Below are 25,979 nucleotides of genomic sequence, written 5' to 3' on the forward strand. Positions count from 1 at the left end.
GGTATTATTCTGGGAATTGGTGGTAGAGGGGAGAACAGAATAGACCAAAATACCTGCTTTCATGGAGCTCTTATTCTAGTGGAGGGAGCCAGATCATAAATAAACAGGCAAAGTGTGTATACATTAGTGCTATGGTGAAAACACAGCAGGATGTGTGTATGTGTATGTTGCAATGTTAGGTAAGGTGACTAAGGTGCTTACTGCTCACACACAAAGATGAATAAGAGATCTCCATGCCTTCTAACCGCTCACTGGGGAAGAGAGTCTCAAAAACACAATGGTTAGCAGTCAGCCGGGCACGTGCTATTCTATAAACCCAAGAGGATGAAAGACAGACTGACAGACTTTGCCTGGGGACTTAGGGAGGTCTTCACAGAAGAGGTGATGCTTCAGCAGAACCTTGACGTGAAGCAGCAGTTCCCGAGGCAAAGGAGAGTAGGAAGGTGCCCCCAATGAAGGGAGTGTGTCCAAGGGCACTGGAACGTGATCGGGCGTGGAGTCTCGCAGGACACCTGGGTGAACTGGGAGCATAGGGTAGGGAGGGTTTGGAAGGTAGATGGGGACCTGGACGTGAAAGGCTCTTCTCAATGGAGATGGGAAAGTTTGGATTGTATCCTATAGGTGAGGGAGGTTGCAGAGTTATTTAGTCAGGGATGTGCCTGAATATTCCTAGCATTGGAAATCAGATGGGTAGTGACCTCATTAATGGAGATGCAGAAGACAGTGGCAGAGAAGGTTGAGAGGAGAAGGGAGATGAAAGTGAAAGAGGAAAGAGGGTGAGAGAAGGGGAGGTACTGAGTTCATTGAGGGTCTGCAGGGTCTCCTGGTGGAGTGCCCAGTGCGGCCGGATGGTGATGCTGAGCTGACTCAAGTCAGGAGGAAGGGTCTAGGTCTGAGTGCACCTCAAGTCTGTAACTGGATCCGCCTTCCTAGGGTAGTTGACTCCACCCCCTAAACCCCAATATCTTGATTAGGTTAAATCAAAATCTTGAAAAAATTAAAATACCGCACCTGTTTACCCTTCCGTAATGTGGAGCCCATGGCTTCTCTTACAGGGAAGTTAGATAAATAGGAGAATACAGTAAGTCCCCTACATACGAACAAGTTCCGTTCTGAGAGCACGTTCGTTAAGTCCAATTTGTTTGTAAGTTCAACAAAGTTAGCCTAGGTACCCAACTAACACAATTGGCTGTGTAGTACTGCGCTGTAATAGGTTTATAATACTTTTCACACAAATAATACATAAAAAACAAACACAAAAAATAAAACATTTTTAATCTTACAGTACAGTACCTTGAAAAGTACAGCAGTACCGTACAACAGCTGGCATCCAGGGGCTGGCATCCAGTGAACAGGCAAGAAGAGTTACTGACTGGAGTGGGGAGAGGAGGTGGGAGACGGTAGAGCTGAAGGGTTGCCAGTAATAGGAGATGGAGGGCCAGCTGCAATTTCACTCTCGCCTGACGTTGATGGCACAGGTTCTGGTTCCTTGCTGGATTCAATTCTATCTACCCTCTTGAAAAAAACAATCCAGTGATGTTGGGGTAGTAGCTCTTTTTTTCTCATCAAAGATGACACGGTAGCACTGGGTTGCATTCTGAACGGCTGCTGCAACCTTTGCGTACCGTTCTACATTTGGGTCCTGTGCCTCAAAAACTAACAGTGCCTCCTTTTTAAAAAATTAATTAATTAGTTAATTAATTTTTGACTACGTTGGGTCTTTGTTGCTGTGCGCGGATTTTCTCTAGTTGCGGCGAGTGGGTTTCTCATTGCGGTGGCTTCTCTTGTTGCGGAGCACGGGCTCTAGGTGCGCAGGCTTCAGTAGTCGTGACACAAAGGCTCAGTAGTTGTGGCTCACAGGCTCTAGAGTGCAGGCTCAGTAGTTGTGGTGCACGGGCTTAGTTGCTCCACAGCATGTGGGATCTTCCCAGACCAGGGATCAAACCCATGTCTCCTGCATTGGCAGGTGGATTCTTAACCACTGCCCCACGAGGGAAGTCCCAACAGTGCCTCCTCATATAAAGAAAATCCCCTTGCCATTTCCTGCATCGTGAATCTCTTCTGTTATTCAGTTACTTCTTCTTCCTCTTGTCTCTCTTCGTCCTTTCTCTGGGCCTCCAATTCCGTCAGGTCTTCATCAGTAAGCTACAAAAGTAAGTACACAAAAGCACAACCGCTTGTAGAGGATGCACATGCGTGACAATGTACGCCAGGCACGTGAACTGACTTACGTGATTGGCCATGTGAACGCACATTCTCATCTTTGAAAGTTTGCAATGTGAAGGTTCGTATGTAGGGGTCTTACTGTATCTATGCTCTGCCAGCTCACACTGATTATTTCCAAGCTAGGTTTTCTACTTACGGGTTTTAAAAGTATCATTACACAAACTTTTTTTTTTTTAGTGAAGGAAATTAAAAGTAGGCGCATAGACTCATGGAAGCCAAGGTCATCCCTTTCTCCCACTTCATAACCCTCCTTTTTTAGATGCTTGTGTTTTCTGTACATTTTCCTAGCTTTCAGAAGTAACTTTTGGCCATTTTCTTCAAGTTGCAAATCCCCAAGGCCTGAACATTTACAGTGTGTTATTCCTGGGGGGCCCCATTCCCTTTCATTCCAAGTCTGTTCTGGCTTCCTTACCTGAATTGCCTGCTGATGACATTTAGGCTTTTGTCTCAGGACCCCTGAATCCAGAAAACTGGTCAACCCTCTCCCAACAAGATTTTGACCTAAGTTATCCATTAACTATTTTTCTTTTTCTTTTAAAAAATTGTAAGTTTATTTGAGCAAAAATCTGTTCCAGCTGGGCAGCGCAAAACCAGAAGTGCCTAGGACTGCCCCCAACACCTCCACCTTCAGCTCTTTTTCGTGATCCCTTTCCTTCTTGAAGGATATCTTTTGGCTGCTGTGGTCCTGAAGGGGTTGGTGTAGCCCCTCTCTCTTTCACAGTCTCTGGCTGGCTGTAGTCTCTCTGTGTGCGCGCGCGTGTGTGTGTGTGTGTGTGTGTGTGTTTCCATGACTCTTTCTCCAGAGGCTGCTGGTTGGAGTGAGCTGGTCCAGCCCCCCACTGGGAGGAGGGCGGTTTCCTCCCCACGGGGGCACTTAGTGAGGTTAACTGCCTTGTCAGATGCTGATGTTTTTGCTCTCCTTCCTGTTTCAATTGGAATGAATCACATTTGAAAATATTTCCATCCTTTTAGTGACTACCTTGAATAACACATATTTTTCATTAATATTTACCATAACCAACATTAACCTTGCTCTTTTTCTTTTCTTTTTAAAATTAGCACAGTTATTTCTATTATTATCTAGTTTCCCTTAGTCTCCAGACTTAGTTTCATTAAAATGGATTACTGCCCAGGTAAATTGAGAAATAGTCTTTCTAATTTCTGGAGACTCAGAATTCATTGGTGGACATAGAAAACAAACTTATGGTTACCAGAGGGGAAAGGGGGGAGGGATAAATTAGGAGTATGGGGTTAACAGATACACACCACTATATATAAAATAAACAACAAGGATTTGCTGTAGAGCACAGGGAACTATATTCAGTATCTTGTAATAACCTGTAACGGAAAAGAATCTGAAAAAGAATATATATATATATATATATATATATATATATATATATATATATATATATATATATGACTAAATCACTTTGCTGTACACCAGAAACTAACACAATATTGTAAATCAACTATAGTTCAATTAAAAAGGAAGTTATAAAAAAAACTTCCAGTCTGGAAGGTTTCCAGACTAAATATAGAAACTTGAGACAAAAAAAGAACTCATTAGGGGAAAAATGAAAATTATGGTGGAAAAGTGTAGAGAGTTGCCTAATAGATTACTCCAAACTATTTTCAATGGACTTCCTCCTCAACTCTCCTCCTCCAAACCATGCTAATTACAGAGGGGTCTCCAACACTGAGCTTTTAGTTAGTTCAAGTATTTTATAACAATTATTTGAAATGGGAGAAAAGAACCAGTGTCTCCATGATATATTGAGTTTTGTAATTCCAAGAGACTATTGTCTACTAAAAATCGACCTTCTCTGCCCTCCCTCTCATGCCCTTTTAATGGATTAAGGGAGAATCATTACAAAACAGTGGAATTTCAAGACAGCTGCGTTCACATGCCTGCCTTCTGAGTGGTTGGTGGCCACCTGCTGCTGAGAAGCTGTTTCAAAGGGGAACTGGACTAACTTCCCTTTTGAGCAAGAGTTGCAGCATGAAAGTGGCATCAATCAAAATTCCTCACACAGTCGCATCCTCTTTATGAGTGCGCTTCCTCAAAGACCTCTGGGCATACACTGAAGGTGCTATGCAGAGCCCTTTCAAAATCCAGACGTGTTTTCCAAACAAATGCCAGATTTCCTGGGACTGTTGGTTACAGTCGCCTAGTCCACAAATATAGTGCATCTAAGGTCGTCTGACTGGATAATCTTCCCTTTTCAGTGTTTATTTAAAGTGGAAGTGATGTTATCCAGACCCTGCATGTGAATGAGATCATGTCATGAAGTTTCGTTCTGATGTTGTTTTCTCCCAGTCCTGCGGTGACATCAGGATCTGAACACAGATGGATGGCTTCGATGACATTTGAAGGTCCCTGCCATTTCTAACCTTCCATGATTGTTGGGAAATCACTGGGGAGAAGAGGATGTCATGTAAGGTGGCAGGTCAACCCGTCTAGTCATTCGCAGTCATGGCAAGATACCATGGAACCATTATTAGTGTGCTCTGAAAAGACTTCTCTTTTGCTTTTTTCAGAAATAGATTTTATTTTTTTAGAGAAGTTTTACTGCACAGCAAAATTGAGCAGAATGTACAGGGATTTCCCATATACCCCCTCATGTCCACATGCATGGACTCCCCCGCCATCAACATCTCCCACCAAAGTGCTACACTTGTTACAATTAATGAACCTCCACTGACACATCAAAATCACCCAAAGTCCATAGTTTACCTTACAGTTCACTCCTGGTGTTGTATATTTTATGGGTTTGGTTTAATGGCATGTATCCACCATTATGATGTCAAACAGAGTAGTTTTGCTGTGTGTTGTTGCTTTTAAAAATATATATATTTTGCTGTGTATAGAATGATTTCTTTAAGGTCCTACCTGAGAAGATGAATGGTTGAATTCTATTTTTCTGCTAAGATTTTGGGCAGGATTAATTATCTAATTAAACCTAAATTTCACTTCTGAGAGAGTGATGAAGAAATGAACCATGGACATCCTAGCAATCTGTCCTCATATCTGTTTTTAAATTAGCATTCCCTTAAGGATTTCATCCACTCATTTGTTTATTTAACAATTTTCTATTTTGTGCCTTCCCTGTGCCAGTACTTAGGGACACAATGCACCTTAACAAAAGGGAGAGCGTGGCAGAGGTGGCCAGTCACTGCCCTCCTTCTTTAGTACTGTGGAGCGATCGGCAGCCCAGGACAAAGACTTTCCCATATTCTCTTGCGTGAGGAGTGCCGCGAAACTAAGTTCTGGCCAATGGGATCTGACCTTGAGGGGCTGTGGACAGGGGTTGTTATTTGGCCTCTGTGGACTGGCCTAGGTGTACACGTATCAGTAACTGGCAAAATGGAAGCCATGTATTTTGAATGACAGAGGAGGAAGTCAGAGATGGGACTTTGATGATTTGGGGTGGCATAGTACTCTTTAAATACTTCTGATTAGACCATTATGTGAAAGAAATAAACTTCTCTCAGTTTAAGACACTGTTACTTTGGCCGTTGTTACAGCAGCCAAATCAGTAACCTAACTGATCTAGAAAGGATTTCCAGTGATCAGGCCTTGTCATAAGATTGGGTAGATGAGACACCCATCTTATAGAGAGGTAAGAGACTTATAGGAGGTAAGTCAAACTGTGTCTAATGGCTGTCTCAGTTTATGTATGTAAAAGGTCTGAATATTGAAAGGGAACATTTAGTCACTTAAACTGCTCATCCCCACATATTGAAGGAGGAAAAGACCCAAGGAACTGAAGTTCCTTTGAATGATAGTGGAGAGAAGGCACAGATTCTTCTCACTATTTTTGCCAGCATTCATAGAGAAATAAGGCCAGCTTTTGGTACGACAGCCGAATTTCCCCAGTAAGCCCAGGTGTATGGGCAGTTGACATGGATTTAGAGGTTTTAAAATAATCAACATCTATTTTCCTAATTCCTCCTATACATCTTTGTAAAACACATTCTGGTATTGTAAACATTCTTTTATCAGCTCGCTACCTCTATCCACAGCATAGTGGGCATAGGGAAACACACAAGTATATATTTAGATGTGGGTTAGGCATAAAAGAGCTTTTTTTCTTCAACAAGGAAAAAAACCTCCTCTATTTATTACTAAATGCGACATTTTAGATCTGAGTAGACAGCAAGGACCTTGTGAAAATGTGCTAAGCTTCCACATAGTTAACAAGATGTCACTTTGTGAGAGAATTTTCATAATTAATGAACCAGTTCAATTTGCTCTGCCATTTGACTTTGATTAATATGTCGTGGAGCATTCCCACGGGGACTCTTTCCAGCTGGTTTGGGGAGCTCTTGTGTCTATATCCTGTGCGTGTGCGTGGATCAAAGCTCTGGCATCCAATATCTGCCTCGTTAGGTCAGGGAATAGCCATGCAAACTCAGTGACAATCCTGAGATCCCGCAGCAGGCCAGCACGTGACCCACACGGACAAACCCAAACCCAACAAGCATAAAATCCAAACCAAAGCTATTTGGAAAAGGGATTGCACCACTCACTGCCTATTTTATGGAGTCTTAGAAGGAGAATTTATATAATTACACTTTTATTCCTAATTCTGCCATGGACTTGGCAGACTGAATGGAATGACTTTAGCATCATCTTTAAACATCTGGTTAAAATTTGCTTCATTGCAAATGCAGTTTACAGGGATAAATGTTTTGTATGACAAGGTGAACCGATCGGTTTCCAATCAGTGCAATCTTCTGTTAGAAACCACTGTAGGTATCTCAGAGAAGGAATTTGATACAGGCGTATCTTGGAGATATTGTGGGTTTGGTTTCAGACCACTGCAATAAAGTGAATATTGCAATAAAGTGAGTCACACAAATTTTTTGGTTTCCCAGTGCATATATAAAAGGTATGTTTACATTATTTTGTAGTCTTTTAGGTGTGCAATAGCATTATACCCCCCAAAACAACGTACATACCTTAATTAAAAAATACTTTGTTGCTAAAAAATGCTAATCATCATCTGAGCCTTCAGTGAGTCATAAGAGTAACATCGAAGATCACTGATCACAGAGCACCATAACAAATATAATAGCAATGGGAAAATTTGAAATATGGCAAGAACTGCCAAGATGTGCCACAAAGACATGGAGTGAGCAAATGCTGTTGGGAAAATGGCACCGATAGACTTGCTCAACACGTGGTTGCCATGAACCTCCAATTTGTAAAGCAGGCAATATTTGCAAAGTGCAGTGAAATGAGGTGTGCTTCCTACAGAGAATATGCAGTACATGATTTGAGAGGGATGAAGGAGGAAAAATGAGGAGGCAGGGTTACCTAAAGATTAGTAACTGCGGGAAGCCACTATCCCCTTAGGCTTTTCAAAAGAAATTAATTAATTAATCATTTTTATCAGAGTATAGTTGCTCTACAATGTTGTGTTAGTTTCTGCTGTACAATGAAGTGAATCAGCTATACATACACATGTATCCCCTCCCTCTTGGAACTCCCTCCCACCCACCCCCCATCCCACCCACCCATCTAGGTCATCACAGAGCACCGAGCTGAGCTCCCTGTGCTATACAGCAGGTTCCCACTAGCTAGCTATTTTACACATGGTAGCGTATTAGGCTTGAAGAAGCCACAAGGAACATGGCGGGACTCTCAGCTTTGGTTTTCTTGGCCACGAAACTGTTGTTGCTAAAACTGAGCTGACTTAGCAGAAACCCAGAAGCCACGGCACTGCCTTTGCTGCTGCCGCCGCCGTTGCCAGAAGCACCGCAAGAAGGTGGAAAAATAGCATCTCCCTTCCGCTCACCTTCCGGTTTGCTGCTGGTGCCTCCCATTGGTAGAACCCAACAGGGGGCTGGTTGGCCAGGGAACCTGGGAAATGTGGTTTTCAGGCTTTCTGCCCCAAGGCCAGATGGGAGAATAAAGAAGGGAGAGAGTGGAGCTGAGGGACAAAAGACTCTAGTTAGCACCCATTTCCTAGGACATATCCTACGTAAATTTAAAGTAGATGCACATTACTTGATTAAATTAATGAATGAGATACATTTTGTTACTAGTTAAGATATCACTTCTTTAAACCCGTCTCTGTGGAATCATATAACATTATAATCTACCATATACATACAACTCTGAAGTTGTATAGATGCTAATGGATAATATATTTGAAAGGTTCATGTTAATGTTTATTCAGACTAATTATCCAGTTGGCTTTATTGGTAAGAAACAAGACCAAAACAATCATTTACATCCTAGGTCTTGGCCATGCCAATCCCGTCTTTCTACAATAACAAAAAAGGATCAAATTTAAACAGAAAAGGTAGAGAAGGAATGAGATGAAACATCTTTCACTTTGGATAAGAACCCAGGTGGCCCCTCGCCTGCGCAGGTATCCTTCCAAAGGCATCCCCAGCCCAACAATACCTTGGAGAGATGTGAAATGCTCAAGGACTTATTGCTTGTCAGTGGATTTCTGGTGGTCAAAGCAAGTCAAGGACATGGACACTTGAGGGAACAGACATAAAACCTTTGCCCCACTTTGTGGCCCAGCAGTGTTTAATATCCCTATTAACAAAAAGAAAAAAAAGCTTCCTGGTCTTAGTGGCATTGTATAAACAGGACTGGATAATTTTCTTTTATTGAATTCATTCCTATCTCTTCATGTGGGCCTGAGAAGTGTGTCTGGAGGGCATTTTCCTTCTTGGTTGGAGGTAACTTGACAGACTAGCAATTACTGTCATTACAAGCCCAGTGGTATAGCTGGAAGATCTAGGTGGCTGCTAACTCTGGAGCAGCCCCGGATGAGTGGGAGCAGTTGAGACCACACTGAGAAGCCAGGGAACTATAGACAAGTAATCTGCAGGGGCAAGAGGCCCCTTTGATCTTTGCACCAGACAGCAATTTCAGCAGAAGCAGAGTCGACTTGGTATTTTTTTACTGCAGGGGAATAGGCAAGACTGGCTTGTATGTGTAGGGGTTGCCAAGAGGAAGTAAAGATGAGCTTTAGCTTACCTGCATCTTAAGCTGTGCAAAGAAAAAACGTTCACATTTTTGTTAAATAGAAATGATCTAAATATTTAATAAAGGCAAATCATTTGTTATTTAATGTTTTTAATCACGTGGCTAATTTCAGCTCATGTAAGATTGGATGCTTGCTGGTAATGGCTATTTTCTTTTTGATCCTTGGGGTGGGCTCCAAAAATTCAATTACTTTTGTTAAATTCAGTACAGTGCTTACCCTCAGATTTCCCTGGAAGCATCTGCTGTCAGGCTCCAGGGAGACAACGGAGTTGTACATGTGCCTTTGGAAATGCTTCTGGTTTATCGTTATGCCAATTTGAAAGATCATAAAGGCTGTTTATATAGAGAGCGGTCCAAGGAAGAAGGTGGATCTGTCTGAAGGGCATCTGCTCTTGTCCTTTGTCTTGGTTACAAGACAGGCATCTCATCACAAGCCATTCTGACTTGGTTAGGAGCAGCAGACGCCTTGGTGCCTTTGGAAAAGTTAACGGAAGCTGCCAGAAGGCCTGTCTGTGAGTCTTCTTGGTTAAGCACCTAATTCAGCTCATCAGAATTTACTTTCAGAATCACAGTCAATTCTTGAACTAAATAAGTTATGGATCCTCTAATTGGATGGGATGTAGGGCGTTTATGATAGCCACTGAAATTTGATTTTTCAGCCTATACCAAAGGGCTGTCAATCAATAAATAAAGAAGGAATGAACAAAATAAATTCTCTGCTTATGGCCATTGATTTCCTGGTAGAATTCCCCTTTTTCTAGTGTCTCCAGGAAATGTCTCCCTTGCTTGTGTGTGTGTCAGCCAGGCCTGCCAGTTCTTGGTCAGCTATGGGAGAGGCTGTGTTCAGAAGCACACACCATGTGACATGTCAGGCAGATCAAAGCAGGGGTTTCAGGGCTGACTACAAGGGGAAATGGTTAGTGATTAATAAAAGGATGTGGAATTGGTCATGTTGACTGAAAGAGCCCAGAACCTTGGCGAAAGTCTCCCAGAGGCTGCCAAGATAAAAAGAGTGGCCGCAATGAGTTATTTCGGGTGAAGCTTGCAGGTGTTAATGCCTCTGGGTGAGGGGAGCTGAGTAAGACATTGACTCTCGCACCCAGGCCATGGACTCACCTATTATAAGAGCCTCTTCAGCTCCAGCCATAGTTTTGGTTTGTTTTGAAATGGAGCTTTTAGGGGCCATCAGGGACCTACAACAACTTGATAATGATGTTTAATTCTGAGAGTCAAGCTGTGGTTTCTCGTTTGCCATTTCTGGCTTTTCATTGTTTCACGTCAATATGTTTTGTTTCCAGACTGAAGATCAAAGAAACTTTTCCCTTGCACTTGCTCACTTTTCTCCCCTGTGTGTGTTCTAATGCACTGATGAAGCCAAATAAATCCCCTGGGAACATATGTGTCTCCTGGCTTATCCACCATGGCTGTAGCCACTGCACACTTTTTGGTAGCTTAGTGGTGAGGAGTAGAATGTGGGAAGGGAGGTGACACAGAAAATGGATCTTGGGAAGAAACGTATTAGAGGCAAGTCCCATCTCAGCAAGGGGACTTAGCAAGTCTCACCTAACCAGGTTAAGATCTGGAGCTGTAGAAGTCTGGATGCTGCTGTGTGTGAGTGCATGTGTGTGTGTGGTGTGTGTGTATTCTTGGGAGTTGGCAAACAAATCATGGAAACTCCAAATAAATTTTCCACTGATTGCTTGGGAGACTTGTGAGCTTATCAATTGCCTCATTTAGTTTTTTTTTTTTTAAAGGGCCTCGAATGCTTGGCTTTTTATTTATTTATTTATTTACCTATTTATTTATTTATTCGTTCGTTCATTCATTCTTGGCTGTGTTGGGTGTTCGTTGCTGCGTGCGGGCTTTCTCTAGTTGTGTCGAGCAGGGGCTACTCTTCGTTGTGGTGCACGGGCTTCTCATTGCGGTGGCTCCTCTTGTTGTGGAGCACGGGCTCTAGATGTGTGGGCTTCAGCAGTTGTGGCTCACGGGCTCAGTAGTTGTGGCTCGTGGGCTTAGTTGCTCTGCAGTATGTGGGATCTTCCCGGACCAGGGCTCCATCCCGTGTCCCTTGCATTGGCAGGTGGATTCTTAACCACTGCGCCACCAGGGAAGTCCCTGTGATTATATTTTTGATTCACTGGTCCCTGGCAAGTCCCCACTAGCTTCCTGGGTCACCAGCTTCCATGGTTTTCAGGCACAATCCTCTTAGGTTGAGCTGGAGGAGACAAGACTGCATTTAAGCCAGGGAGGAGAGTCTTTCACAGAAACTCTTAGCAGTAAGGACATATTGTTTATGGACAGGGAATAGTACTACATCTGGGTCAGCCGTGTCTGTCCGCACCTCCTCCTTGAGACCCTCCCAGCAGTGATGGAGCTGCCTGGGTCTCTCCTTCCCTAGATGCCCACCTGGTAGCACGCCACAAGGAGGCCACTGGTGCCCCATGAAAACAGCGTGTGGCAGCCAGCTGGTCTGACTTCCTCTGTAGCAACTGGGCAGCATCCTGGTAATGTAGGCAGACACCTCACTTTGGCAGTTTGTTGGCTCTCGGGAAATATTACAGAATGCGCTGGGAAAACTTTAATGTGGAAGGAGAGGGACAAAGAACTACTACACACGAGGAGAACTGGGGTGCAGTGATGGAAGGGGGACATGCTGGTGTGACACCAAGAGCGAGCTATTTCAGGTGGATGAGGGAGGGAGGAGAGGAGGGGCAGCTTCTCCGAGGAGATGACATTTCAACTGAGTTCAGTGTAACAGGGAGGAATCAGTCATGCAAAGACCTGGGGGAAGAGATGTCAGGGTCGGGAGACCATCAGGTGTAAACATCTCAAGGGAGTAACAATCTACCCTAAAATCTCCCACTTCCAAAGGTAACCTTCTCCGATATACCCATACTTTCTTGTGTTTCAAAAGGAAGCATTCTTTCAGAGCCCATGAGTGCACTAAGGAAGACCTTCTTCCAACAGGATTGGTTATTAATTTTTTAAAATAGACTTTACCTTTTAGAGCCGTTTTAGGTTCACAGCAAAATTGAGTAGAAGGTTCAGAGATTTCCCATATACCCCCTGCCCTGACACACGCATGGCTTCCCCACTACCGATAGCCCTGGCCAGAGGATACATTTGTTACAGTTGATGAACCTACCTTGACATGTCATCATCACCCAGAGTTCATACTTTACACCAGGGTTCACTCTTGGTGCTGAACTTTCTATGGGTTTCGACCAATGTATCGTGACATGTAGCCACCATTATAGTGGATACAGAGTAGTTTCACTGCCCTAAAAATCCTCTGATTGGTTATTTTCAAATACAGTGAAACTTCACAAATGTCATTTACATAGCAAAAAAGAGCAGCCAAGTACAGCTTTTTTCGTTTTTCCTCTTTCTTTAAGATTGTAAAGGTCTTTGACGTGTGAAAGCCGGGCTTTTTATTAACCCGGCATTTGTATCATAAACATAATTCCCAGACAAGCAGGAAAGTCCCAGAATTCTGAGTCATTGATGTTTGAATAGATGTTTTGTAAGGCCAGGCATTTGCTTTCACAAATAAAGCATTGATGAGCTCAACAGTTGCTTGAAATGAACCGGGAAAGTTTTATAATAAGCACTTGGCCTTCAGAAGACAGTGCTGTGATTTATAACAATTTTCCCCTCTTTAATCTGTATTCAAATTACAAGAAAATTTCTCCTTTTGGCCACCTGTCTTGGTCAATGCTCAGTGTGAGGGAGACCCATATCTGAAGATAGAAAAACAGTGAAGCAAGTTCATGTGGAAAAATAAGATATTCACCTGACATATGCTAGATATCTGCTCTTGGTATGTGGGCTGCAGGGCTGCAGTGGTGTCTTCTTTCATGATGGGAGGTTTAAGAAAATGAAGAAGGATTCTGTTTGTGAAATACCAGTTTGGCAGGTGTATGATCTGCCAAAAGAAATGGTTCTTTCTTTTTTTTTTTTTAATAAAGTGAATGGTGTTTTTAAAAAAAATTATTTCATTTATTTTTAGTTTTGGCTGCATTGGGTCTTTGTTGCTGCATGCGGGCTTTTCTCTAGTTGTGGCAAGCGGGGGCTACTCTTCGTTGCAGTGCACGGGCTTCTCATTGCGGTGGCTTCTTTTGTTGCTGATCACGGGCTCAGTAGTTGTGGCTCACGAGCTTAGTTGCTCTGCGGCATGTGGGATCTTCCCTGGCCAGGGCTTGAACCCGTGTCCCCTGCGTTGGCAGGCGGATTCTCAACCACTGCGCCACCAGGGAAGCCCCAAAATTGTTATTTCTTTTTCCGGGCTGCTGGTAACACAGCTGGAATGTTTTAATCCACTAGTGCACTTCATTAATAGAAAGGTCTAAAAATAGAACTGGAGAGCTCAGAAGGGGGCGGAGACTAGGTAGTTCATGCTCCAGTCTCTGACTTTTGAGAATGAAATACCTCATGAGGACTTTGCCAACAGCAAATTGTGGGCAACACTAGCTATCCGCATTGAAGAGAATGCGATTCAAAAAAAGAGAACAATTCAGCTTGATATAAAGAGCTGGAGTTGGGTTGGGGACTCAATGGGCAGAAATTGAGGAGATAAGAGAGCCTCTGTGGAAATAAGGTCATAGAATTTCAAATACGCATGTCATGGGCTTAAGTACCTCCTTTCCTCTCTCTCTCTCTCTTTCTCTGTCCCCTAAACTTTCCATTTTCTTAACCATTCCAAACAGGTTATTCCCTGACTCAAACTGTCCATTTGGGCAGGGAAGTCCATGCTGAGAGATCCCCGTTACAGAGGGGAGCGAATAAAGCTATCTGTTCCAGGAGGTTAGAGAGGAAAAAACCACAGCCCGAACATGCGGGCACAGCTCCCTTGGCAGTGAGGAATCTCTGAGTCCTCTGTTGTCTGATGAGATCAAATCATCTCCACCCTTGAATTGTTGGGTCCTGGAGTGGGTCTCAAGGCTCATTTGCTCCATCACTTGGTGCAGGATCTCTCCGTAATCACAATACTGACTCTTGTTTGAACCCCTCTGGTGATGGGTAAGTCAGTTCTTTGTGAGTTGGCTCACTCAGCTAGGTCAATCCAACATACACCATCACGGCAGTATGATGTAACCTCCTGGTAAACTTAACAAAATCCTTACTGCCTGGGGCTCACTCTCAGTGACTCTGATAGAATTGTTCTGGGGAGGGTGCTGGTGTCAGTATTATTTAAAACTCCGCCCATGATGCCAATAAACATCCAAGGTTGAGAGCAATGGCTCTGGTGTTTTTTGTACTGATGGAGGTCAGCTTTCCAGGAGCTACCACCCATCTAAGCTAATTCTGTCCTCTGGAGTCAAGTCTATCTCTTCTTTTACGTGACAGCCTTTCAGATATATGAGGTTGCTAACCTGCCCCTAAGTTTGTATCACTTCCCTGAGCTTTTTTCTTCTCCAGACGAAGCCACTCATTTTCTCAGGAGTTACTCCTATTATGTGGTTTGACTTCCCTCACCATCCTGATCTTAAGCTACATTGTCAGGATGCCACTTACAGTGTGTGTCTCTTCATGCTTTTGTTTCATTGTGAGCTCGCTGTCACCTAAATCCCCTCAATTTTCTCCCACAAAAGGCTTACAGCTTAGTCGGGGAGACAGGCATGCCAACAAACCAAAGCTTCCCCATCCTGTAATTATGAAATTGATTTTTAAAGTCTAAATGCAGGACTTTTATTTACCCTTATTATATTTTATCTTCTGTTTACCTGTTTAATTCTATCCTGCAAAAATACTGTAAGAGTTGCCTGCTTGGTAAGGCGTCTTTATATCTTTATCCATGTTATTAATAAAAGTAACAATAAGAGACTCTATTTACTTATTTATTTATTTATTTTTGCTGGGGGTAGGAGTTTATTAATTAATTAATTTATTTTTGCTGTGTTGGGTCTTTGTTTCTGTGCAAGGGCTTTCTCTAGTTGTGGCAAGCGGGGGCCACTCTTCATCGCGGTGCGCGGGCGTCTCACTATCGCGGCCTCTCTTGTTGCGGAGCACAGGCTCCAGACGCGCAGGCTCAATAGTTGTGGCTCACGGGCTTAGTTGCTCCGTGGCATGTGGGATCCTCCCAGACCAGGGCTCGAATCCGTGTCCCCTGTATTAGCAGGCAGATTCTCAACCACTGCACCACCAGGGAAGCCCCCAGAAACTCTATTTATTGACTGTAAACACTTATTGACTGGAAGCACCAGCAGATTGGATTGAAAGAGACAGAAATAGAGCCCCAACTTCTATGGGTAGGAAGTAGGTTGAGAAGGCTACAGAATCACCACTTAAGTGTTCTTACAGAAAATGAAGGATGCTCGGAGAAAAAGACAAGAGTCCAGAGGGTGCAGCCAAGAGCCACTTGAGAGTCCTGGGCCCTAGAAAGAAACTTGCACCATCTATGCAGCTGGAGCGCAGAATTGCTTTGGACCAGTGCTGATTGCAGCCTCCTGTTTCTCCCCTTTTTGAATGGGAATGTCTATTGTGGTTTTTTTTGTTTTGCTTGTCCCACCATTGTGTGTGGAGTATGTGTCTGTATGTAGGGGTGAAGATAATTGGTCTCTATAGTTCATAGTATTCTGATGGTGATGAACAACCCTCAGTGAGTTGTTCAAGAAGAGCCACACTCAGAGAGCTTCAGTTATACTTGGACATGACTTACAAGGATGAGACTTTTGGCCGGTCTTGGGAGGAGTGAGTGTATTTTGCATGTAATACATGTCCAGAGGCAGATTGAATCTGGGCGCTGTAGCTGCTTGACCAGTAGAATATGGGGAAGTGACATTGTGCCAGTTTTCAGGCCTAGGCCTGAAGAAACTGGCAGCTTCTGCCTCCTATCTCTTGAGATGCTTATTCTTGGAATCCAACCACCATGTTGAGAGGAAACTCAAGCTGCCCTATAGAGAAGCTTTCATAGGGGAGGAACCAATAGCCAGAACAATTGCCAGCCAAGTGAGAGAGTCACCTTGGAAGTGACGAGTCAGCCCCAGTAGAGCTGCCCCAGCTTATTCCGGGTGGGGCAGAGATGAGTTGTCCCTACTGAGCCCTGCTCAAGATCAGATTCGTGTACACAGTAAATTGTTGTTGTTGAGTTAAACCACTAAGTTTGGAGCAGTTTGATTCACAGTGGTAAGAACAGTGCCAGGCACTGTGCTTCTAACTTTTCATATATCTTCTTACTTAATCCTCCTAAGAGTGCTATGACATAGGCATTATTTCTCCTCCTGATAGATGAGAAAATTGGGGCTCAATGATTTAGGTACATGCCGAAGGTCATAGAAGTAGTAAATGGCAATACTGGGATTGAAACTGAGCAATATTGGATTGTATCGTCCTTTTAACCTCTAAAATGCTGAGTAGGACAGGGCTGAGGTAAGAGAGCCAGGCAGCCATTTAACAGATACTTACAGAGTGCTTTCTGAGGAGAGAAAAATAAATAAAACATAGTGCAAGAAAATGATAGCTTAGGGAGGAGAGAGACATGAAAACAAATAAATACAGTTGAATATGATGTGCCATGATAGCCAAAGTGGAGGGATACAACCACGCTTCCAGTTCTTTCTCGGTAGATTTTCTACCCTCATAGATATATACATGTTTTAATAAAAAAGTGATAGTGCTCTCTATATATTCCAGGACATTTTTTTCACATCTTTCTCTATCGTGTATACAAGCCCACTATTTTTTTTTTTTTTTTTTTTTTTTTTTTTGCGGTACGCGAGCCTCTCACCATTGTGGCCTCTCCCATTGCGGAGCACAGGCTCCGGTCGCGCAGGCCCAGCGGCCATGGATCACGGGCCCAGCTGCTCCGCGGCACATGGGATCCCCCCGGACCGGGGCACGAACCCGTATCCCCTGCATCGGCAGGCGGACTCTCAACCACCGTGCCTCCAGGGAGGCCCAAGCCCACTATTTTTAACTGATGATCATGATTTATTAAACTGTCTCCCCCAAAGATGTTTCTAATTTTTTTTGCTAGTGCATGCAATATTGCATCAGATATCTTTATATATATAACACACATGTGAGTATTTCTTTAGGAATTGTTGGATCAAAGGTAATCATTGTGATTTCTGAAAATTATTACCAGAAAAGCTTTATCAGTTTGTACTTTTTTTTTAACATCTTTATTGGAGTATAATTGCTTTATAATGTTGTGTTAGTTTCTGCTGTATAACAAAGTGAATCAGCTATATGTATTATCAGTTTGTACTTTTACCAAGAATGTATGAAAAGGCCAGTTTTCCCCATATTTCATTCTTATGAACACTGCTTTCATCAGTCTGTTAAGTTTCTGCCATGCTGATGGGAGAATAAAGTGTTATTCTTGTTTTAATTCGTAGTTTCCAGATTATGAGAGCATTTTGTTTGCTTTTGGACACTTGTAATATATTTTTTTGGAATTTCTGGTTTACATCCTTTCCTGTTTTCTTTTGTTTTAATCCTTTTTTTCTTACGGATTTGTATGAGTTCTTTAAATAGTCTAGGCATTACTCTCATTAATTGTTGCAAAGATTTTCTCCAAGTCTGTTTCTTGTATTTTAATTTTGCTTAAGGAGTCTTTTCTTATGGAAGCATTAAATGTTCATGATAGCAGATCTTTTCCTTTTTATAAATTCATTTATTTTATTTTTGGCTGCATTGGGTCTTCATTGCTGCACACGGGCTTTCTCTAGTTGTGTCGACTGGGGGCTACTCTTCGTTGTGGTGTGCGGGCTTCTCATTGCGGTGGTTTCTCTTGTTATGGAGCATGGGCTCTAGGTGCGTGGGCTTCAGTAGTTGTGGCACTCGGGCTCAGTAGTTGTGGTTCACAGGCTCTAGAGCGCAGGCTCAGTAGTTGTGGTGCACAGGCTTAGTTGCTCCGCGGCATGTGGGATCTTCCCGGACCAGGGCTCAAACCCATGTCCCCTGCACTGGCAGGCGGATTCTTAACCACTGTGCCACCAGGGAAGCCCTGATAGCAGATCTTTTAATTTTCGTTTTTGGAAATTCTGGTTTTGTCTTGGTTAAGAATGACTTTCTCCAAGGTTATAAATTCTCTGTATTTTCTCCTAATGTTTATAGTGTTTTTTTTTTTTTAATGCTTAGCCCTTCAACCCATCTGGACTTTGTTTTGGAGTATTCTACACAGAAGGGAAGTCTAGCTTAATTTTTCTGAATAAATATCGAATTGTCTCAACACCATTTATTTGTTTATCCATCTTTTTCCCATTGAATTGAAACTTTATAAAAATGTTGTAGGGGCCTCCCTGGTGGCGCAGTGGTTGAGAGTCCGCCTGCCGATGCAGGGGATACGGGTTCGTGCCCCGGTCTGGGGGGATCCCATATGCCGCGGAGCGGCTGGGCCCGTGAGCCATGGCCGCTGAGCCTGTGCGTCCGGAGCCTGTGCTCCGCAACGGGAGAGGCCACAGCAGTGAGAGGCCCGCGTACCACAAAAAAAAAAAAAAAAAAAAAAAAAAAAAAAAAAAAAATGTTGTATATCTGGGACTGTTTCTGGACTCTGTTATTTTACTGATTTATTTTTCTGTTCCTGTACCAGTAGCACACTCTTTTCATTAACTCAGATTTGAAGTATGTTTTGGTATTTAATAGTAGTTCCCTTTAATCTTTTCAAAACAAAGTTCTTATATTTTCTTCTCATGATGAACTTTGAAATCAACTTGCCAGTTCCATAAAAAATTCCATTGGATGCTGATTCAGATTGCCTTGAATTTATAGATTAATTTGGGGAGAACTGACATCTTTACAATTTTTTATCTTCCTATCCATAATGACTGCATTTGCTTTATTAAAAAAACCAATATCATTACATTTTGTAATAGAGACTCTTTACCCTGGGTCTCAACCCTACAAACTCTGATTTAATTAGCCTTGTTGTGATTCCAATATGCACCCAGGGGACGAAACCATTCTTGTAGCTTTTAAAAAAAATGTTAGTTCCTGTACATATTTCACTAGGTTTATTTCTAGGTCTATTACATATCTTTTTGTTGCTATTATTCATGGTATTTCTAAAAAGTTCAAGTTAGACTACTACTTTATACCTTATGCCAGAATGAATTATAGATGGCTTAAATAACTAAATATAAAAACTAAACTATGAAAGTATTAGAAGAAAATATCAGAGGCATTCAATTTGTCATTACTTGTGTATAAGAAAGGTTTTGGTTTTGTATTTGATATTATTTTTTAATAGTATTTCCTTCAATTCTCTTGGAACAGCAATTTGTCTACATGTAGGAAAATTTTTATTTTTTTGTCCACATTTATACCTCTTATTTCTTTTACTTTTCTCTCTTTTTAAATAGGACCTATTATATGGAACAATGAAGGATGGTAGCTGTGATGGTTGTCTTGTTTTCAATCTTAAAAGAAACTTTCTAATCTTTCATTATTAAATATGATAGTTTCTGTGATAGGCTGCATGATTTTACACCCTTTTTTGCCGTAATAAGAGTTTTTTTTTTTTTTTTTGGTCTTGTGCTAACCTTGTCATCTGGTTTTGGAATCAAATTGATGTTAGCTGTGTAGAATGAGTCTGGATTCTCTTTACTTTTGTGTGCTTCCAGATAGATGTATAATTTAAGAATTATCAGTTTCTTCATGGAACAGAAATTCATATAAAAGCATTTGGTCTTGATGCCTTTTTTTGTTTTAAGGATTCAAACTTTGAATACTTATTAATTTTTTTTTTTTTTTTTTTTCTGTATGTGGGCCTCTCACTGTTGTGGCCTCTCCCGTTGCAGAGCACAGGCTCTGGACGCGCAGGCTCAACAACCGTGGCTCACGGGCCCAGCTGCTCCACGGCATGTGGGATCTTCCCGGACTGGGGCACGAACCCGTGTCCCCTGCATCAGCAGGTGGACTCTCAACCACTGCGCCACCAGGGAAGCCCCAACTACCTATTAAATTTTTATAAAGGTATTCATCTATTCACATTTTCAGCTTCTTCTTGGATCAATTTTGATTAATCCATATTTTTATAGAAAATCATGCCCTTGAGATTTTCAAAAAATTTTATCTAGTATTATTTGCTTTTGTTTAACAAAGTCTCATATCTAGAGTTAGACCCCTTTTTCCATTGTTAGGTTAATTAATATTTGAAATATGGATTCCAAATTAATTATTTGGAATCAACTAATCTATTTTTCTTTCACACTTCAAAAAACACTAGAACTTTAGCCTTGTTTTCACTAATTTCTCTCTTCTCTCCAACCCTGCTGCCTCCCATGTTGAGATCTTCTGGGATTTTTAAGTTGTAGATTATTATTAAAAAATTTTTAAAGGTATTTCTAAGCGAACTCTGTTTTATTAGTTTTTCTGTTTACTGTTGATCCATGGGTCCCACCACATTTTCCTTTTTTTGAATTAATTTCTCTTTCTTGCTTGATTAAATCTATTAAAGAAGGCCGGTGTGTGAATCTTTGAATGTCTGTGAAAAATGTCTTTATTTTGTTTTTCCTTTTCAGTGTTAATTTGGGTAGGAATCAGATTCTAGGTTCAAAGTAATTGCCCCTCAGAACTTTTAAGGTATTGTCTTTTAGCATCATGTCTTGTCAAGGAGAAATTTGATGCTGCTCAGAAACTCATTCATTTTAAGTAGCTTGTTTTATTCTTTCATGAAGCACTTAGGATTTTCTTTTTATCTTTGAACTTCTGAATTTTACAACAGTGGGGTTAAAAAAAAATCAGAGAGTAGGTCTTTTGGAAAGTGATGAAGAGTTTTAATTCATGTTTCTTCAGCCTGGGAAATTTTCTTTTTGTTTCTTTATTACTTGTTCTTTTCCATTTCTAGAATTTTTTCTGTTCTCTATTTCTAGAATTTTCATTAGACGGATATTGGCACTTCATACCTTTTAAAAATATATATTTTCCATTTTTCCCTTTTGATGATATATTCTTAAATAATCCCTTGGCTCAATTATCCAGGTCAACAAGTTACTATTTAACTGTGAACTTTCTCTGACTCCATATATTCACTGAGTGTTTTATTTTCTGAATCAATTCGTACAATTTCTAAGATTTCTCAGATTTTCTTGTGTAGCAGCTGATTCTTAATCTATAGATCTGATAGCCACTTGTATCTTTTCACAACATGAAATCTATTAATCCTTCTTCTATTTGCACTATAAACTCTGTTGTCTTCAGTATTATTTCTTCTTCATAATGACTTCTGTGCTGCTCTTTCCTTAAGTCTTTGATTCTTTGTTATCTTGTCATCTCATCTTCATTTAGTTTGTCCCTCTGGGCATGCCATTTCTGATTACAGGTGCTCATCTCTGGTTGGGCTGCCGGGGGTTGGGCAGGATGGGCTGCTGAGAGGGTGTTCGGGCAGGATGGGCTGCTGAGAGGGTGTTTGGGCTTTTCTCAGTGTGTCTTGCACATCCACGCTCTGTCCCAATCAGCCTTGCTCTGGGCCCCCAGGAGGCTGACCTTTGCATCACTGGGCTCCCTTGCCCACTGCCTTCCAGTTGGCTCAGCCAAAGGGACACTCCAGCTGAATCTAGAGGACAGGAGGAAAGACTGGAGTATTGATCTCCCCTTCTCTCCTGTCCTCCCTCTGTCATCCTGGTTTTGGCAGAGGTGGTGTTTTCTATCTATAGTCAGAAGTCCTGGAGGGACACTTCTCCCCAGTAGCTACAGCTCTTCATTGTTTCTGGTAACTGCTCCATCCCTCCCCTTTTAGGACTGGGGAAGGCCATGGTTCTCCACTGGTGCTGACCCTTGGGAGCTTCATCATCTTTGGATGATTCCCTCAGCCCTGTCTTTACCTCTTGAAATAGTCCATTTTCGAGGATCTCTTTGATCAACTTTTTTTTTTTTTTTTGCGGTACGCGGGCCTCTCACTGTTGTGGCCTCTCCTGTTGCGGAGCACAGGCTCCGGACGTGCAGGCTCAGTGGCCATGGCTCACGGGCCTAGCTGCTCTGCGGCATGTGGGATCTTCCCGGACCTGGGCACGAACCCATGTCCCCTGCATCGGCAGGCGGACTCTCAACCACTGCGCCACCAGGGAAGCCCTGATCAACTTTTTGAGTGTGCCGTCCATTTCCTGGACAGAGATGCTCGTGCAATGTTTTTTGTTGTGGCTCCTCCATATCCTCTCAGGGTTTCCTTGGCTATGGGATTAGTTGGAGAACTCATGTCAGCTATGAGAAATAACCCCCAAACCCTAGTAACTCAATAAAGATTTGTTTTTCTCTCTACTGATTTCGGGATCCCGGCTCTTTCCATCTTGGAGCACGGTCATCTTCCAGGGGCCCCTCACAGATCTTCATTGGATCCTTTACTTTCAAAGAAGAAAGAATGAGGATGATTGTACAGGGCTTTCCTAAGCAGGCTTGGAAGGGGTACATTTCATTGCCACTAGATACTAGATACTGGCTAGATACTAGTTACATGATCTAGTTATCATGATACTAGTTACATGATACTAGTTACTAGTTACATGATCTAGTTACATGATACTAGTTACATGATCTCAACCTAAGTACAAAGGAAGCTGGCAAATATAGCTTTCCTGTGCCCAGGAAGAGGCAGGTGGGTTTGGTGAGTGTCAAGCCACTTCCTGCCATAGCTTCAGGTGAATGATGCCTTTCTGGCCTGAGCGCCCCAGTCTATCACTTTAACCAGTGCTATATGCTGTTGTTGGTCACCACTCAGTTCAAGGGGGGAGGAGGGAGAAGCCAAAAGATGTAGCTGCTGCAAATGCAGTGAACCAGTATTGTTTTTGCCAGATTTGCCCCTCTTGCTTCTTGGGTCCATTGCCTTGGAGCTTGGAGGACAGTGTAACGACCCCTCTCTGTAGCAGACTTCTTCTGCACAAGTGTTGGTTGTATTTTTCTCCAACAAGTTGATCCTGTCTGATTTTTGTCTCTCTGCTTTTTGTCTCAAAATTTCTAGTTAATGTTGGGTACTGTTTCTTGTTTTTCATCGCTCTTATGGCTTCACTATTTAAAAAGCCATCTCTTCTATCTTTTTTTTTTGTGTGTGGTATGCGGGCCTCTCACTGCTGTGGCCTCTCCTGTTGCGGAGCACAGGCTCCGGACACACAGGCTCAGCGGCCATGGCTCACGGGCCCAGCTGCTCCGTGGCATGTGGGATCCTCCCCGACTGGGGCACGAACCCGTGTCCCCTGCATCGGCAGGCGGATTCTCAACCACTGCGCCACCAGGGAAGCCCCATCTCTTCTATGTTTTATAAGGATGTGGAGCAGTGGGGGAACTAGGTGAATGTACAAAGTTTGTCACTTAGTCCAAATCTCCATCTTTTTGTGAAATTTGAAGAGTGTGGAGTGATTGGCTTAGGAGCAGTTCCAATGTGCAGTATGAAGAGGCCGCTAAAAGAAAAATGAAATCACGAGCTACTTTGATAGACATATATTGATACGAAAAGGGTGATTGATGATTCTGTATTCTCATAATTTCTGGGATACTATTTTTAGCTCTGGATATTGCAATTTATAATACACATACACAAGTTAGGGTTTGTCAAGTGGAGGACATCTATGATGGTGATTGTTCTAGAAAACATGTCATAAGGTAATTGTGGAGGTGGCCATGGATATCCTGCATGGAAAGTGAGATATAAGGTGGGATAGGGCATATGTGTGTTAAAATATGCAGATTTTATGATAGCTGTTAATCTGCTGTGGATTTTTAAGGGGATCGATGTTAAGTATTGATTTATATATTCTATAAATCCTCTTCCCTTTAAAAGTATTGAGGCATTTTTTTTGCCTAACTCTGTTTCTAAACACTTCTCCTTGTCCTCTAAGGTGACCAATGGTGGCCTCCTATCTGGCATGTTTGGATCATTTTGTAATATTTTCTTCTTCTTGGGAGTTTTGGAAGTTGCGGTTCTCAAAATGGTGATATTTACCCTTTTAAAAATGTTCTTTTGGTTATGCACTGCCAGGGGAAAGAATGTGTACAGTTCTGCTCAGGAGAACAGGTTGCAAAGTGGAAGGGGTGAATGCCTCCTTCCACAAAAACAGTAGCATGATCTTGTCTTGCCCCTTGTGTCTTCTTTCTCTCAATGGTAATGTCTGCATGAAGGAATGCGTCCATGAGCTCCTTTCTGATGCATGGTCTTGTGGGAAAGGGAATGGTAAATTCACCTTTCTTTGCACATGCATCCATTTATTCCATCTATCCATCCATTTCTTCACTCGTTCAAGAAATGTATTATTCCTATTGTGAGCCAGGTATTATTTTAGGTACTAGGAATATAGCGTAAATATAAGCCTCATGGAGCCTTACATTCAGTTGGGGAAATAAAATAAATGAACTCATAAGCATAGTGATAAGTGTGGTGAAGGAAAGTAAACCTGGGTCACTCAGTCCGGGGGCAAAAACCCAGCCAGAGCATCTGATTGGCCACGAGAAGTCATGTGACCAGGCTTCCTCACCAGATGTAGGAGCAGGCAGGGTGGAGGCATTTTCAGCTTCAGTGGTGATATTGATAGGCTATGAAGGTAAACAGTATGTGTAGGTAGAAGTTCCCAAACATGGAGAAAGGGTTAAGAGGCTGACAGCCAAATCCATGGCAAGACTATTCACGACAGTCTCCAAAGATTATATAATCCTTCATGTAAATTGGTGCCAGTCCAACCTAGTTGAGGGGTCCAGGCTTACAGCCCAGTTACTGGAACTGCTTTTTTCCATCAACTTCTATTTGTGAGAGGAAACCCTTTATACAGGTTTGTTCTTAACAATGTTCTAGCTTTAGAGTAAAAATTTTTTGTTGGGGTGTGTTCTATGATCAAAGCTCCCATTTTTCACCACACATGCAATCTATGAGATATTTGAGAAATTGACAACATGCATATTTTGGAGAAGAAGTGTAGCCTGAGCGAGGTGTCAGACGCTGGGGGGCATTTTGGAAAACCATCTAGAAGATAAAGACACCATCTGTGTGCTCTTAGGTAACTGCATTATGGCTGAAGGCCCGGTGTTGGTGATGCCAGTAGATGGGCAAGGCAGTGATTCAGTACATGAGCAAGAGGACCATTTTTATTTCTACTATGAAGTGTTGTCTTTGTTAAAATAAATAAGATCATATTTCTTTGATTTTAGGTAGCATTATACTAAAGCATTGAATGGGCCTGTGTCCTTGCTCTGAAAGGCAAAACAGAAGAAAATCCCAGTGCTTGGCACTGTTAACTTTAATAGGGTCAAAGTATATTAGGACAAAAATGATTCTGTTGAAAAATGTAAGTAGGACAATTATGAATGAATCTGTTAATTCTTGAGAAAAATAGGGCTGAATGGTTTGGAGTTCAGGCTTAGGAACCAGAGGGCTTGGGTTTGAATCTTTGTTTGTTTTGCTATAAGATTTTGAACAAGGAATCTAACTTCTGTGTTCCTCAGTTATCTAGGAGGCAAAATAATAATAACTCACCTGATTGTTGAGAATTGAATGAATTACTAAATTTAAGATCAATGCAGGGCAGAAAATGGTGCTCAATAAATATGAGCCATTTTTATTTGTAATCATCCTCATCTTTCCTCATGGATGAATGTCAGAAAGATAGCCAGGATAATAGCAGGCCTTCTTCAGCACTGAGAGAGATACTTATTAATTACTTCCATCCAACATGTCAATCCGTTTTGTTTCCTAGGGGAACATAAGTCCCTGTTTATCTTGGGAGCACATCAGGACTCATCAAGTCAGAGATTCTCAAGGGGCCCTATGAAGCAGCTTTGTAGCAGAGGCTGGTGGCCACCTCCATTTGCCTTCAAA

At 42.2% G+C, this 25,979-nt stretch overlaps 1 protein-coding gene across 9 annotated transcripts in view; it reads left to right on the forward strand.

Moving 5' to 3' along the window:
• The window catches only part of SETD4 (SET domain containing 4), a 431,158-nt gene that overhangs the window by 129,088 nt on the left and 276,091 nt on the right, over positions 1-25,979 (forward strand). Inside the window, exon 14 of one of the 9 annotated variants that reach the window (XR_014015960.1) lies at positions 4,547-4,568. The exons of the other annotated variants lie outside the window; for them this stretch is intronic. The gene's annotated coding sequence lies outside the window, so the exon portion shown is untranslated. Of the gene's footprint in view, positions 1-4,546; positions 4,569-25,979 lie in introns of those variants that run through there. 9 annotated transcript variants of the gene reach the window in all.

The sequence above is a fragment of the Mesoplodon bidens genome (assembly GCF_964165515.1).
Source record: "Mesoplodon bidens genome assembly, chromosome: 5".
NCBI classification, from domain to species: Eukaryota; Metazoa; Chordata; class Mammalia; order Artiodactyla; family Ziphiidae; genus Mesoplodon; species Mesoplodon bidens.